The 17,068-nt window shown below is 50.3% G+C and overlaps 1 long non-coding RNA gene across 1 annotated transcript in view; it reads right to left on the reverse strand.

Annotated features, from left to right (window-relative positions):
* LOC121072982 overlaps positions 1–16,706 on the reverse strand; it is a 47,100-nt gene extending 30,394 nt beyond the window's left edge. The window contains exons 1-4 of the long non-coding RNA XR_005821453.1: positions 15,187–16,706; positions 12,298–14,865; positions 2,197–2,372; positions 40–215 (exon numbers count right to left, since the gene is read on the reverse strand). This is a non-coding gene — a long non-coding RNA (uncharacterized LOC121072982). The remainder of the gene's footprint in view (positions 1–39; positions 216–2,196; positions 2,373–12,297; positions 14,866–15,186) is intronic.
* Positions 16,707–17,068: the final 362 nt, after the last annotated feature.

Raw genomic sequence — 17,068 nt, forward strand, 5'->3', positions numbered from 1 at the left:
GCACCACGAGCGACGGGGTGGGGACGAGGCACAATTCACCTCCTGAAGGTTAACGGGGCTGGAGCCTTTCCTGCTCCTCCTGGTGCCTGGATTTTTTGGCCGATGCCCTGCTAGGGGGGGAGGTTGGAAGTAGAGGTGGGCTCAGGGAACCTGCTTGACTTGGCAGTCACTGGGGGGCATCGCTGTGGGCGAAGCCTTGGACCCTCCCAGAGCACCTTGGAGAGAGAATAAAACAGGTTACAAGCTGTGTTGTCCTCATCCCGTTCGCTTTGTCCTGCTGTGAAGTCCTCACCTGGTGCAGCAAATGTGACACGAGAGGACCACAGGAGTCACCTGCTGAAACCCTACGCTCCTGGGGCTGGCTTTTGTCATGGGGTGGGGACAGGAGCCCCACGTTACAGACCTGCATCAGCATCCCCGCATGCTTCTTTCTTTTCTCAGGTTTAAAAACAAGCCTGGAGGAAAGGGGTTTTGTCCTTCCAGGAGTTAGGATTTTGCATCTTCAGTAGTGCATCTGTCTACACATACATGTTCATATATATTTTAGATATATACACAAAAATCAATATGAGTGAGATTATGTCACTGCACTATTGAGCAATGGGCTCCTGATGGCACACAAAACCAAACAGCCCCGCACTTTGGGGCTCACCATTTCACTCCAGGACCGAGTGTGTGCACCAAGCCAGTGGCACAGACTGGGGAAAACAAGAGTTGCTCTCCTCTGCTGCAATAAAAAAGGATGCAGAGGCTGAATTTGGGCTCAGATCAACCTGCTCACACCTGGAGGACACATACAGGGGTGTCACACATAACCCTAACCCTAGCCCCCTTTAGGGAAGGGATTGGTGCACCTGGTGTAGCTTGGGGGTCCTAGCAGCCCTGTGCCTCTGAGCCGAGCCCCTTTTTCAGGTGTCCTGGTGCCACACAGACCAGAGCCACTACAACACAGCCACACGGGGCTGCAGTTCCTGAGCAGGGCCAGTTAATTAATTGCACCCAGCTGACAGCAGCCGGGGCTTTTTGTGTGCTGGAGCTTTCAGACACCAATGCAGTAATGGTCTCCAGCACACAGACGGTCTCAGGGGACTTGTCCTTCCTATCCAAAAAAAATTAATTAACGGTGGCAATAAATAAAGCAAGCCAGGCGAATGAGAACATCGGAGCCGCTCTGGGGAGGCTGCTGCAGACGTGCAGCAGTTATCAGCCTTGGGGTGCTGGGTGCCCACAGCCAAATGCCTGGAGACTTGGGCAGCAGCTTCCTAGCAGCATGGTGCCTAGTCCACATGTGCTGTTTTGGGTAGGAAAAGCTTTTTTTTTTTGGAGCCAGGTGGCTCTTGTCCTGGTTATCCAGCAGCATGCACATCCCCCACCCTGAGGTCTAATCACTGGCCACTCGTTTCTCAAGCACTTCTTAGGCACTTCTAATTGGCACTTGACAAAGTGCCTGCCACACATTGGTCAATACCAATTAGCATGCTTATTAAGCACACATATCTGCTCGTGGCAGTTATCTAATTACCTCACAAGTGCACTGGGGGAAAGGCTCTGCAAAGGGTGCCGCGGTGGGGAGGATGCTTCAGATGCTTGGTGCACAAACCCTGCGCTCCGCTGCTCTCCACAGAGCTGAGCACCCCTCAAGCCTCCCCACTTGGTGGGAACATCACCTGCACAGCTCCAAATCCATCCACCCTAAAGGGATGTCCACAGAAGGGCCTTCCACCTTTCTTTGGTTCCCTCATGCACCTCCACAGCCCTGCTCTGGGTCTTGCTGCTGGCTCGAAGGTAAGTCAAGCTGTGAGACCCATCAGAAAACGTGGGTGAAGCTGCTGAGCATGCAACCAGAGCAGCCCTCAGCCCTCATTTCCTGCAATTTCCAGGGGAAAACAACTCAATTAGACATTTTGGGGGGGTTCTCTGCAGAATTAATTGCATGGCAGCCAGGGAGTCAGAGGGACTAAAGAGGCCAAGACACCCAGAGTTGCATTTACCAGTCTCCTGCTTTTTATTTTTCTGATTTTTTTAAAAGATTCTTTGCATATTGTCCTGCAGGCCAAGCCTAGCCAGCGGGTGCTGCTGTTATCAGACAGCACACAGAGCAGCGCAGTGATACAACATGCATGCCTGGGAACCAAAACAGAGCCCATGTACTGGTTTAATTTAATGCTCGTGAAAGCCTCCCATTCTGACACACACCTTGGAACTGGGATAGCACAGCGTAGCTGGGAGAGATTTCACATAGGAGCTCCGGTGGGCTGCAGCACCCTGCTGGAGCCGGGAATGGATGGAGCACGGCCGGGGCTTCCTTTGCTTCCAGCCAACAACACCAGGAGGGCAAGCAATGCGCCGAGCCGCTCATCTCTCACACATGCCTATTAAGCAAAAATTAAAAGGAAATTACACAGGGAAGCCAGCAGCAAGGAGGAGGGGACGGGTTGTAATTACATGGCTGTTAGTTGGCTTAGAGTTCCACTTTAATGCTCCTGGCCCATGCCAATGTTTTCTAGAGAAGTTTTCTCTCTCTTACTTGGGGTGAGGACCGGGATGCTCTCGATGCCCAGCCAGGTGCCTTTCAGATTTAGTCCCCCCGGCAGGGTTTTGTTTTCAGCAGCCCCCTGAGCTGCTCTCGCCAGGCCCCCAGCAGGAAACAATTTTACTAAAAGCCTTAGGATTTATCTTTCAGCTGCAGATGTATCTTTATTTCCCAAGCAGGAGGAAGAGCTCACCAGAGTGAGCTCAGGGAGAAAAGGGACACTTTATTCTGTCCATCCCCTGGAAGCTCAGAGCATGAAACTCTCCCTTCATACCACGGCTCTCTGCAGAAGGCATCAACATGGAACTCCATGCATTTTGAAAAGAGTTTCCACTATAGCCCACTTTCAAGCATTTGAAACCCATAATATTTCAAAAAAAAACATATACTTGATTTCCTCCCTGTATGCGCCTCTCTCTTTGGAGCCCTCCCAAGCAAAGTTCTCTGTGCTAGAACAAAGCTGGGGAAGCTTCAGGGATACCTGTCTGCAAGAGGAACAAGGAAATGAGGATATTAGGAGACTTTAGAGGAAAATCCCCAGCTGTGGAGGCTCAGCACACAGCTCTGGAGCAGACCTTCCTTGGCCAGGCACACCTAACCCAGAGGAGACATCAGTGTAGCAAGAAGGGAGCGACGACCAGATGACGTCCAGAGGTCCCTTCCAACCTAACCCCTCCTGTGAAAAGGACTTAAACACATGGTCACTTAAGCAAAGAAATAGAGCTTTTTGTTTCTTAAATCTAGGTTTCCTCATCATTTTTTCCCCCAGGCATGCCTTCATCCTTCCAAAAGGAGCAGTCACCCCACAGAAGAGCACTGGGTGCTGAGGATGGGGTCAGCACCAGCAGCTGGGACTGGTCCCACCACCAGCAGTACTGACAGCTGCCAGCAGCTCGAGTGCTGCAAACAGATGTATCCTCCCAGGACAGGGGGTTTGGGGGGGGGGGGGCTGGGAGCCTGCCAGCTCCGAAAACACCCGGCATCCTCTGCCTCAGAAGGTGCAGGGGCATCTGCTGCTGAGCTGACAGCAGGAGCAGCAGAAGATGCGAGGGAGGGCGAGCGGGGAATGCAGCATCAGCACAGCCTCGGGGTGGGAAAAAGCCCCAGGGCACCTCGTGTAGGGGAAAAAACCCAACGGACAGCCTCAAGAGGTGGCCAGGGTGGGCTCGAGGTGACACGGCAGCGCTGCCACCGCTTCAATCAGGGGGGCAGCCACTGGGCTGGAAGCAAGTCCATGTGAAATCGATGTTCAGTTAGAGAAACCACCGAGGGCTGCCCGTCAATACGCTGAAAAGACACCACTGCCTGTGACAGCCCCAACCAGCAGCCTGCTGTTATTGACAGGAGAAGTGGCAGGCTTTAAAAAACAGCATCTTGTTCTTCCCTCGTTCCCCCTCCTGAGCAAATTAACCCCAAATCTCTTTGTTTACCCTCTCCCCTAATAAGCTCTCATGGCTCACAGAAATGGTATCCCAGGCTTTTTCCAGAGCAGAGTCTTTGTTCCTTTCCATCCTGGGAAAAGGAAGGGTTTAGATAATCTCAGAATGCCAGAAAGCAATTTATTTTGACCTAGACTGTTTCTGCAATGTCATCTCTTGGCTTTGGCACGGGGGAAGCGCCGTTAGCCGGCATTCATGCATCGTGCCCATGTCCTGGGCACAATGAGCAGCCGGTCCCCACAGCCATCCCATGGCAGCTTGACCCCAAAGGAGAGCACCAAAATGCAAGAGAGACAGCCCACGGCCACGAGTGGGTCCTTCCTGCCACCTGTGGCACTACACACCCCAAAATCCCAATAACATACCCAGGAGTGGGCCCTGTCCTGTCCCCATCGCCCCACAGTGGCACCAGCTCTACAGAAGCAATGCATCTTTCCCCCCTCCTCAAAATAAAGCACTTTATTTAAAATTTTCTTTAAAGAATGGGTTCTCACTGCTCCTCCTTCCTGTTTCTAAGCCCTGGGGTGAGCTCAGCTTGTTGCCTCCAGGATGTTTTTGGCAGCCTCAAGCCTGGAAACTTTCTTCAGAAAGGAAAAGCGAAAGCAGGGAGCATCACAGAGCCGCGCGGCTCATTGCAGGAAACACCACCAGATGCTGCAAGGCTCTCTCAAGAGCAGCAAGAGCTGACAGCACAGCATTTAGCAGACAAAAGCACTCATCCCTTCCAGCTCCCCCAGTCTGGATTCGCCACAGCCCCAGTAACTCCCCCACTGCACGGCACAGGCTTTTAGCTCGGCCCCATCCCGGCAGCTTAGGGACTGCAATAACTCATCTTGCTGTCAACGGGGAATATTTTTAAATCTCTTCCTCCCTGCAGGCAGGGGACACCTCCTCCACTTTTTCCAGGCAGATCCCTTTTTTTAATTTTCCTCCGAACAACGGGGGTTTAAATCCCAAATCCTCCCGCCTTCTTTTGGGGCAGCAGTGGAGTGGAGATTTACAGGAAGATTTGGAATCGCTTGCTGGGAGCCCCTGGAAAGAAGAGCTGGAAGTTGATGCGTCCAAGCTTTTGATACAGAGCAGGGCTTATCTTTCTATTCTCTTCCCCACAAGTTACATAAAAACATAAAAATAGTCTGGTTTGTTCCCTTGGCAGACAGCAGCACATCCTGCAGAGCATCCTTGCGTCCTGAACCTCTTCCACCAGGGTGGGAGAAGAAAGCATCCCCTGGCTGGCTCCCACCAAGCCTTATTTCACCCTGTGCATGACACCGATGTGGACAGGCTTCTGGAAAGCCTGCAGTAGTTTCATCAGTGTTTTTTTTCTGTGCTTTCCACACTCGGGGTATTATTAGCATGCTGGTTTCATTGTGCAATGGCACTGCAAATGGCGTTGGCGTGCTGTGACAGGGGAGGAGACGTGGTCACCACCAGAGCCCACGGCTCGTGCAGCCTTCATCCCTCTCTGCAGTCACATAGGAGAATGTCCAGAGGTGAGCCCAGACACCCACAGCTCACCCTGCATGGCACAGGATGCAAGCCCTTGTCCAGAGCAATGGAGGTCTGGCTGGCTGTTCTTCATGTGCACGCAGACAACGTGCCCCAGAGATGTCTTGAGACCACTGGGATAAAAACCACAAGGGTAGGCAAGGTCTTGCTCATGGGCAATGCCTTCTTTCACCTTTTAAGACCTGTCGATGTAGTAATTAAAGCTCCTGTTTCTAAGCCGCTTGGTATTTTAATTGATTTTCTCCACTGGCTGCCCACAGTCTAGTCATTCAAATCCGACATTTATCTCCCAAGGCCTCAGACGAATGAGGAGGGAGCGCAACCAGACCCGTGCTTCCCAGCGGATCCCTCGCGCTGGGGCTGCCAAGTGCCTCCTCAGGGACCCCCCAGCACTACTCACCGGTCCTTCCTGAAACAACAACCTTCCTGCTTCATTTAACATGGCGTTTGAAGGCCGTGCTGCTCCCAGCAGGAGGTTTGATCAAGATGATGAAGGGCGACGTGCTGCCTGCCTCGCCTGCTGCGCACCCGCAGCAGCTGCACGAGCGTGCCCCAGTCCTGCAAACTCATCGGGAATGCTACAAGGAGCAGGGCAGCACCTTGGACCAAGGCAGCACTGCCCACCTCCATCCCAAAGAGTGCAGATGGACTTGGCAAAGATGCAAAGTCCCCTGACTTCAGAATAAACCAAATAATCCAGGATGTTTTAGGGAAAGGGGAAATCTGGAACCTACTGGGGTTTGGGTTTGTTCTTTATTTTCTTCCCCCCCTACATTTGTCTTCTTTTAGCAGGACCCCTGAAGCTCATGCCCAGAGGTGACAAGCATGTTTAATAAACCAATCTCTAGAGTGGGAAATTAAGCTCTTACGACATGGTAAAATTGCTGACAGTGGGAGAAGATTCCTGAATCCACAGGGTGACTGCAGGAGGTCACTTCTAAAACCCAGAGGTAAATGCCTTCCCTAGCGAAAGCCAAACAAACATCACCACCAACAACAAAAAGCAAACACACGCAACCTACAATGCCCTTCCAAAATGTTCTTCTGGCCTTGAATTTGCTCATGCCTGTAGCCTGCACCTCAGGGAAACCTGCACACATTGCCTTTAGCCAAACCAACCAGGAGGCACAGGAAAAAAACAGCTCTTGAGGTGCTGGGTTTGAAGTCACTGAATGTTGGAAGCTTCCTAGCTTGAGAGAGGCTGCAGACACAGATTCCTCCCTGCTACAGAAGAAGCAAGCCTCCTGCTTCCTCTAGGAATCTGGAAATAAGCCATGCATATAATAGGCGCGCATTTAGTATGAAAGGAAGATGCTTCACCATAGACAAATACTAAACTGTAAAAGGTACCAAGAGACGTTCCCAAGGAAAACCGAGCTTAACCTGCCCCCGGGGCTGAGCAGGAAGCTCTTAGACCTCCCAGGAGCTGCCGCGATACCTGATGGAGAGGTAAAACCTACAGCCAGGCTCTACACACGCAATTTGCCTGGACTTCAGAGACACCAGGAGAAGAGGTCAGCAGAGGACCTCCCTGTGCTGTCAGCTTGCCAACAGCTCTCTCAAATCCTAAACCTCTAAAATCAGGGGGGCTGCAGGGAGAAAACAGAACATGGTCAGACCAAGACCAATTTCAAGATCAACCTCACAAGGTAAAGCATCCCAGGGATTTACACATCTCAGCGGTGATGCTATCACCACGCGCGCCCTCCATAGGGACATCAGTCCAGATGCTCGGTGTCACACCCCAGCTCCACCCAGCCCATCTCCCCAGCAGCAGCAATCTCAGGGAATAATACAAGAACCACGGCAAGCAAGTTGTACTAAGACAGGACTATGGGTGCCTTGCAGCTCCTGACCCACAAGCAGGTCTGCATCCCACCCACATCATAGGACACCGTGCTGTGTGGTTTGAGCTGCGCAACCAGCAGAGCTCACAGGCTTAGCTCTGTGCCCAGCCACAAGAGCTGGCAGGGATAAAGCCACCTTCCTGGAGGCTCTGTGCCTGCTACAGTTCTTGTTCTGACCAACCCAGGCTCCCCTGGGTTTGTTCTGTCCCCATACCTCTCAGTGCCAACAGCCTCAAGACAAGCCAAACCTGCCTCTCTTCAGCACACACAACCTTCCAAACCAGCTCAAATCCATGCTGAGAAGAGCCATTTCAGCAGTTTGTCTCCAACAAAATTTGGTAACGCTACTCCCCAGCAATACCAGCACATACCCAAAGCAAACCAAGACTTCCTGGGGCATTTTTTGGGCAGGCAAACCTGAGCCCTCACAGCCTGCGTGCCTGATAAAGCAGCTTTACTCAGGCTGCCCCAGCTCTGGGCACCACAGTCCCTCTGCTCTTTTCATAAGAAAATTAACCGACATTAAAAAAATAAAATACAAAAGAATTCTCATCATCTAGGCAGAAAACATCTGTATCCAACACCATCATCGCTCGTGGCACCCGAGCGCCTACCTGGGATGCACTAAATGCAAAGTGACAAGCAGCTGACTCAGGAAAGGCATTGCTGCACTCCAGAAAGGTTTTCTTTACACCTGTAAAGAAGAGAAAGCTGGCTTTTTTTTTTTCCTCACAAAGAAATGTGAGAAGCAGCAGAATAAGCCATGCAGCTCCCATAAATACATCAAGCAAAGTGGCTCCCACCAACAGGCTGGGTGTTTGTCACCTCAGGTGTGGAGCTTTTAGCTGAACGCATCCTTAGATGATTAAAAAGTCACTAGAGACAGCTGGAGCCCTTCTTTACTTATTAGGAGGCCTGGTATAAAAATACATTAGTAATATATTCCTGACAGGTGCCCCTGTGTATGGAGAACCCAATCGTGGCAGCTGAGTTAAAGCTCTATAATTCTGCCGGGGGGTTCATGGGCATCACGGCCCATTAACTTGTGCCTGGGAATCCCTTCGTCAGCTCAGTGCGAGCACAGCCCAAACCACAAGCATCTCTTGTGTTGTGCCATGGCTCAGTGGCATCACCACATCCCAGCCTTGCCAAAATTATTTTGGTGTGATTACGTTCAGCGGAGACCTGTGCTAGAACAAGCAGATGTCCATAAGAGCCAACAAGAGGGAGATGTTGGCCATGCTCCTCAGGAAAGGAAACCCAACATGTCTGGGGACATCTCAGCAGGGAGCTGGGCTCAGAAGGAGGACAGAGGGCAATTTCACACCGCCGATGCTAGCTGACGCCACATTTCCTTTTCAGGGGCTTTGGCACCTACGAGGTTTGGTCCAAACTCTCACAAGGAGGAGACTGGTGTGAAAGGGGTGTCGAGGGTCTCACCAGCAGCTCTTCCCCAGACAAGGACTTCTCCTTACACATCACTTCATTCAATGAAGACAAGTGTTATTTTCCAGTGCCAGTGACCGTCAAAGATAAAGCTGAAAATAAAATGAGCCACCAAAGCTCTGTGCTTCCCCCCATGCCCCTTCTTTTAATAATATCATGTTCTCAGCGCAGATTAACCTAAGCTTTGCTCCCAATTATTATTTCACTTTCCTAAGTGCAGAAGCAGAGAGGGGTTTGACAAATGAACCCAGCTCCGCTGTTATGCCGCACTTCCACTTCTGCAGCCTTATTTCGTGGAGAAGTCCCCCATCATACAAACTGGGGGCTCTGCGTCCCCCAGCCCTTGCTAGGAGTCCAGGCCTGCAGTTTTTTCACCTTTTAATCTGTGAAGCTTTAAAGGCTTTGCAGTGGGGCTAATTCAGGCCTGTTGGCAAGGGGGTTGCTCTCCTTATTTCCCCTCCTCAGGACCCTCCGAACCAGCTCAGCTCCCACAGGGGTACACAAGCAACATGCCGCAGAAAAGCCCTGCTATAACCACTTCTTTCTCTTCTCCATGGAACAGCAATGCCATTGCTGAAGGCAGGGTTATTTAGGGACCCGTTTGTCACCACTTGGTCCTGAACAACCTGCTGAAATAAGAACAGAAAAGAGATTGCCCTCCAAAGCTGGAGCAGCAAAGCCTGGCCATGAAGAAAGCTCTTGAGGTGCTCAGCCCCAGAGCCAGGAAAATAACCCTCCTTGTCCTTCTCCTGGCTTAAATCAAGACATCCCTGACGATTAGGTGGTGGGAGGCTCAGCAGATCCACGCACAAAGTGGGCTCCTCTCTGCTCTCGCAACCGATGTCCCCGCTGGAGCACATCCAGTGCTGCAGGGACGAGCCTCAGCTGGTTTCACCTGCTCAGCTCCACGGGGCCGATATCCAACCTCAAGTATTTGCTGCACAAGCCAGGCTCGGCACTCGAAACATCCCTGAGCCACTTCTTCCATTTGCAGTAACTGTATGGGGCAAGACAGGGGGTTGATTACATCTGCTCAGAGCAGACTCAGCGTTGCAGAAGTGGTCCTCAGGAAGCCAAAGAACAGGGCAAAAACAAGCACGACATCAAGGCAAATCAGCCCTGGCATCCTGAGGGGCTGCCACACACGTATGTTCACAAACCTTTCCACCGACCAGGGTTACCATCGCTGCCCTTCTGGTGAGCAGAGGAAGAGGGGAAGGAGAGGCAAGGGTTATCCATCCTTTTTTGGGAGGAGGCTGTGCGCTCATCCCTAACCTGAAAGCAAAAATCATGGCAGCAGCTGGATACTTTAATAAAAATAAATAAATAAATGAGCTGGATGCTTTAAAAAAGTCAATTTCATCCCTTCCTAACTTCTTCCCACAGAAACAAACAGCATCCACATCCTCCCATCTCCATCCCCACTCCTTTTCACATCACCTACAGCCTCCTCTATGCAGGACGGAATTGTTTTGCTTCTTTCTGGGGGGTGTTTATTTATTACTGCTAATAAGGCAGGCACAAAAGAAAGCAACACAAGCATCTGAAGGTGCAGGGACACCTCTGATGGTGGAAGGATTTCTCCTCCTGACTGGCATGGGTAGCCAAGGAGATAGGCAATGTCCTACCCTGCTCTGCTTGGGTGTTTATGCTACATCACCGCATTTGCAGAAGTAGCATTCCTTGAAGACCTCATCAAAAGCAGTGTGTGTTTCGAGATGAAAACATCCCGGTAATAAACAGGCAGAGCTCGCAGCCCTTAACAGCCTAACAGAATAAATCGGTGTTATCCGAGAGACGTGTAAGAGTATACTTCAGGGAAGGAAAAAGATGCCATTGTTTATCAAACCAGGACTCCATTCGTAATGCATCCGAAAGGATCCCCATGTCCTTCAAGCAGGCCCAAACAAAACTCGGCATCAGAGGCTTGGCCCAGCTCCTATTAAAAGCTTTTTTTTTTTTTTTTCCACCAACTTTCATAGAGCTTGCATCAGACACAGAAAGGAGTGAGGTGTCAATACTGTACGTATTCTTCAGACCACAGGACCTCATTAGCAGAGCAGTGCGAATAATAGATCTGCTGGCTCGCTGATCCAGCTGAAAAATCACACCCCAAAAACAATGCTTCGGAGGTCAACAGATTCATTTCGGCTTGACTGAAAATGCTTCATTTTGCCCAAAATGTAGTTTCTTGGTTTCAGGTGATTTTTTTTTAAACTCTGAATATTTTTTTAGCTGAAGAAATGAAAACAGAAGAAAACTTCTTCAACAGCACCCTATTTCCAAATTCAGATCCAAAATAATCACCTGGACTCTTTTCTTGACCACGGGAGCTGGCAAACACATGCAGAAGCCCTGGGTTGTGCCCCGGGACACGGTGCCTTGGTTCGGGGATGGTGAGTGAGCACCGAGGCAGCCCTGCTTCCCTGCAGATTGCTTTGAGACAACCTGGGATGTGCTCCAGAGCTGGTTTATAGACATTTCAAGTATTTATGGCAGGAAGGGGCAAGGCGGTGCCCACCTGGGACGTGCCAAGCTGTTCGGCTCCCCGTTAGCAATGATGACTGCTTCGCTGTGCCTGTGGCTCCCTGGCTCTGCGGCAGAGGAGCAATCACCCCCCGCAACGTGGTGTTTTTACGAGCTGCAACAGATGTTTCAGACCACACATTATCCAGCCCTGTCGCTGCCAGGATGAAGTGAGGAACATCATTATGGGTGGCTGAAGGCACGGGATGAATTTTGTCTGGCCAATCATCACAGTCAAAGCTGGAGCCCAGCCAGGACAAGTGGCTAAAAACCTTCTCCTCCCACTCCAGCAAGCCATCCCAGGAGATCGTTAGAGACTGCGTGTGACCAGCAGCGATGATTAATCATGAAAAGTTGTTATTCCTCAAAGCCAATGCACAAAATCACGGGTTTGACAGCAGTCAGTAACAAGGCTTGCAATTAAAATTAGGTAAGGCTCTCCAATTAACAAGATAACATTCACCGATGCTTGTGTACCTGCATCAGGTCCTTCCAGGTTTCTTTCTCCCATTTGCCAATATTTCTCACCTACCAGGAGGACTGATATAAACACCCGGGCTGGGCTCCAGCTGCCCAGATCCTGGGGGACAGGAGTTTGGGGAACACGGGTCCATCAGAGCCTTGCACCTCTCCAGACAGCACTGCCAGCCACTTCACAAGCAATCCCCTCAAGTCTCACCATGGCCCTGTTCAGCAAGCGTTCATGGATTTTCATATGTAAATGCAGTAAGAGGATTGCAGAGGAAAGATTTGTCTTGACTGGGAGATTAGTTTTAGCTCAAATTTGACTAATGCGTGAAATGCCGCTGGCTAGACCTTGACCACTCCAATTAGCTCAGGAGTGTTTTTCTACCTCTCTGCTCCCAGGCCAGGCATGGTTGGCAGAGGGAAGCTGTGCTTCAGCATGAGGCCAGCAGGCCTCAAGTGAGAACCTTTGGTGCTCCAACACCTCCCCTCCCAGCTCCAGTTCCTTGCAGGGAAACGGGCAGCCGCAGACCTGATGCCCAGCAAGAAATTGTGCTCAATATCGCTCCTCCAAACAGTCTGAGGGAGTTAAGGCAGCCTTCTTCCTCCAACACCTGATCATGGGATGCAAGCCCAAGAGGTTTCTTTGCCATCTTCCATCATCTTCCTCCTGGGACCATTCAGGCACCTGGTCCCACCACACCTTGGGTGGCTCTCGGGACACCAGTGGAAGCCTAAAAGCGTCCAGTTGTTCAAAAGTTATTCCAAAATCTGGGGGACCTCGAAAGGCTGAGGATAACTCGCTGGGGCAGGAACCGACTTCTTGTTCAACATGTGTTGGCTATGCTCTGAAGTATAGGACTTTTAGACTTCACCAGGAATATTATGATAGTGCCTTTGTGCCATCTGAAACTGAATCAAGGAAAACGTTCATAAATAGCCCATGTTAAGGATGGATCCATTTATTTATCTCCATCAAATTTCCATTCTTTCCCCTTGCTGCATTTGCTAATTATCCAGCATGCATTTGCTTAAAGAAAGCATTTTTCTAGCCTTCACAATCCATCTTCCCATCCTAATGGATCTTGTGGTAAAGTCATTATGGAGACTTTATGAAATCACAGTTATTTCCATGACAACAGTGATGTAATAAAGGTGGGATTATGACATTACTGCAAGATCAAGCTGAAGGACAGGATGGATTTGTTTACCCCAGATAGGGCAAGGGAAAGACTCCATTCACTCAACGTTTCTAAAAGTGCCTTACGGTCTGCTAATGGAAGCTACATTTTATAATGTTTTTTTTTTCCCCTTTTATTATTTTTTCTTAAGCCTTTTTTTTTTTTTTAGCAGTTATTTGTTAGGGAAAAGGCTGTTATCCAAGGGCACATAGCTGAGTAAGTTTCAGAGGAAGATCCATGCTGGGGCTGTGTTCGCACGTCTCCATGAAAGGCAGGACCATCCCCACGAGGCTCACAGCTCCCGTGCTTCCCAAAAAGACTTTCCCTCCGGCCTTTGAAGGGCTGGCAGGATGGTCTTTCCCCTTTCAAGGATGGCTGATCTAAGCTGCCTTCTTTTCAGACGTTTTAATAAAGAAATCACCTGCCACTGGATCACAGCGTGAATTGGCTACCCATGAAATTAGGTTTGAAAATGGCATTAAACCCCTTTTCTCTCCTTAATGGAAATATAACTGGCCGGGGTCTGGCCAGCAAATTCTAAGCCAAAAAGCATTTGTCTCGCGAAGCCAGACACACCAGCGAAGCCACTCTGGAAGTGATTTTTAGCTCTCTCTCCAGCAGTCACAGAATAAACTTAGGTGGAAATGACACAGCAATTCCTAAAGGATCAGAGCATGGAGCACCACAAGACAGCTTTGAAGATAGCTGGGGGTTCTGGTTTGTTTTTCACAAGGAGAAAAGATGAATATTTCATACGGGACACGGTTCAAAAGTTGATTAATGTTTCAGTGTGTGGAGAACCGAGCTCGAGAGATGAGTTTCCCGATGTAAAATTCTTTACGCTGGCAGAAGGACTTGTACGGCCTGCTCCTCCCAGGGTGGGTTTCATTTAACCCCCTTCTTCAAAGCTGCTCCTGCTGGTGGCTTGGAGCTTCACAACATGCTAGTTCGGTGCTTCACCTGCAAATGCAGGGCACTGATGACGTCCACTGGGGTTGTGCAAGGAGGAACAGCTCCTTGTGCCAACAAATGATGCTCAGATGGGCTTTGGTGTCCCCATGTACCTTGCTCCAGCTGGGCAGAGGGCTGTGATGGCCACAACAGTCTTCCTGCCCTGGTCCACCTCCTTGGGCAATGGGATTATACAACCATCTCTGCTGCTGGTGATCAATCTGGGGGTCTTCTCTGGTTCCCTCCCAGCTCTTGAGGAGCTGTGGCCCCTGGTGCCTTTGCTCTGCGCTGGCTGCCACAGTAAATATGCACGGGAACACTGAAAAGTCCCATGCACCAAAAGCTCATTAGCTTCCCATCCGGCCCAATTGATCTCAGCAGCTGTTTCGGCTTGTCCTGCCCCAATTCCCAGCCCTCTAAGCCTCCCCGGTATCTCTTCATCGGCAGAAGGGAAGCACCACGAGGCCACACAGACGTGCTAATGAAGTGTGAGTTATTAACTGCAGCGTGCTGAGGGAGATATGCAGGAGGTGTGTGTGGGGAGGGGAGGGTTGTAATTTTGCCATTAATATGTAAAACAGGCCACCCTCCCTCCTTGAACTGCTGGGGAAGAGCAGATTCAGGCGCGTGTCCCATTTCGGGGTCCGGATGGGTAATGAGATAACCCAACTCTCGCCCTCTTTCTTTCTTTCTTGCCTGATAAAAGGAGAGAGGGGGATGCAGACAATTAAAAGGAGGATTCCAATCGGCCCCGGAGAGATTCAATGAATAATAATGGACCTCCAGCTGCTAATGTGCTTAAGGACTTTGGAGCCTCAAGTGTCTAACCAGCTTAAGGGTCTTGCGCCACAGACTTCATTTCTATGAGTAAATGGGAAAGGCAGGAGGCAGGGGGGCTCCTGCCCCTGGCCACAGACAGGATCATCTCTCAGACTCTTGCTGGGCCCTTCGTCAGGACGTTGCTACAGCTGCAGAAGGGGAAAGTCAACTTATTGGCTTGAGTTCCCTCCTTAACCAGCTCCTGTACATCACTCCTTCTGGCACTTCCCTTGGATTTGGCTTTCACTGATGCCCCTCTCTTCCCATCACCTTCCCCTGCCGCCTCCCTCCTTCATCCCCCCTGACCATGACATCCTCCTCTCCTCTCCTCTCCTCTCCCGCTCCCGTGGAGGAACAAGGAAAGGACTTGCAAGGGAGGAAGAGCAAAAAACAAGGCAGAAAGCCCAGCCTTGAATTCTCCACAAAGCTCTGCCCCCCCTCTCCCCATCCGGAGGGTATAGGGCAACTACCACGGATCCAGAGAATACGAGCTTCGGAAACTGGCAATCCCATGATCAAAGGAATGAGGAACACTAGGTCAGGGCTCTTCAGTCTTCGAAAGGAATACAACAGAGATCTGAGGAGCACAAGAAAAGCTGTTTTCACCTCTCCTGGAGCAAGGACTAGGAGCCCCAGAAGAAGCTCACAGGTTCAAAACAAACAAAATGAGCTCGCTCACTCTACTCAGAGCGTCTCCAAGCCATGAGCCTCTTCAACAGATGATCTGTGGCTGCTAAGAGCTCCTAAGAGTTCATTAAAAAATGACAAAAATGGATTTTTTCTGCTGAAAGCGTGTTTGCTGAGCCTCTAATGTACAAACACAGTGCTTATGGGTGAGGAGGCCCCTGGTCTGCAAACCATGGGAGGCCGGACAAGCATTCTGGAGAAATATCACCACTGTTTGCCCTCTACTTACACAGTTTTCTGATCACACAGGATTGCCTCTATCAGAGACAGGACCTTGTATTTTGAAAATATCTGGTCTGTCCTGCCATGACCGTCACCATGCCCCAAGATCTGCAGCCAGCCACCTTCACCCATTGCCCAAGAGACAGCACATCCCCTTCTGCAGCTTTGGGAAAAACCCACGGGATTTCAGGCAACAGAAAGATGTCCCACAAAACACAAAGAGGGACTGGAGTCTAACGGGGATGGATGGTGGCAGCTCGGAGGGACAGGCGAGGGTACAGCTGCGTAAGGCAGTGCTGGAGCCCTGGCACAGGAGGCAGGGGCATCGTTCCTTCAGCCCAAGGTTTGGAGAAGGACATAAAAGCACAAGTGAAAGCAGAATGGAGCAATTAGCTAATTAGGGGAGCTGACTAATCAGCTAATCTACAAAGGTTTTTCATTATTGTTCACGGAGAAGGAATTCTGGAGAGCTTTGCTGTGGAGCAGAGGCGGTGGGAGCTTTCCCCTTCTTTGAAATATTGCCCAGCCCGGTGAGGGAGATGTCAAGACGAAGATATTTAAGAAGATATTTAAGGAAAAGAGGCAGGGAACATGGATTCCCCACCCGCAGCTCCTACCAACCTCTCCTTCCTTTCCCCGTTCTCCTCCCCTCCGACGTCCTTGCACATCTCCCGCAGCAGTATCACCCTGCTGCTATTACGGTCAGGACGGATATTCGAACAGCCTTATATCAATATTTGTGCAAAGGGAAAGCTCGTGCATCGCAGGGCTACAAATTAACCTCCTGTCCCGTATCCACTCCGGCACACAGGACCTGCAGGAGCAGCATGCTCCCCTGGGAAAAGCAGGACATACATTGCAGAGCAGGAAAAAAAAAACAAGAATAATAATAGATCCAACCCCTGCTCGTGCACCTTTTTACATTTCTCCCTCAGGTTAGGGGGGAAAAAATAGCTTTTCTTAATTAGCATCCTAGCCTTTTCTAAACAGGTTCAAGGGTGTCTTGGCAGACTCGGGAAGTGGTGTGAAAGCAGCACTGAATAACAGCAGCAGAATTAGTCAGGTGTAAAAGGATCTCACTTTTTTTTTTTTTCCAGGGAGATGATTAGGGTACTAGTAATGACAAATATGAAGAACTTCCAAGGTTGCAGATACCTACTTATTAAAGCAAAATGTCACCTAGAAATGGCGTGCTTGGGGTGGAAAGTAGAGCTTTCAGAGGAGCCCTTGCCCAGAAAACATTTGATACATACGTCCTGGATGAGCCAGCATGGTCCTCACCAGCTGAACCTAGCCCGTTATGGCTGCTCACCACCTGGAAATGGAATAATTGCCAAATTCACCCCAGGAGAAAAATGAGCAAAGGCATTTCCACAAATAGTAGGGTTTGGGCTCCATCAGTCTGCAAGGCTAGGTGCTCAGCAATGCTCCCTCCTGCTCTTT

This window comes from Cygnus olor, chromosome 7 (genome assembly GCF_009769625.2).
Source record: "Cygnus olor isolate bCygOlo1 chromosome 7, bCygOlo1.pri.v2, whole genome shotgun sequence".
In the NCBI taxonomy this organism is placed as follows: domain Eukaryota; kingdom Metazoa; phylum Chordata; class Aves; order Anseriformes; family Anatidae; genus Cygnus; species Cygnus olor.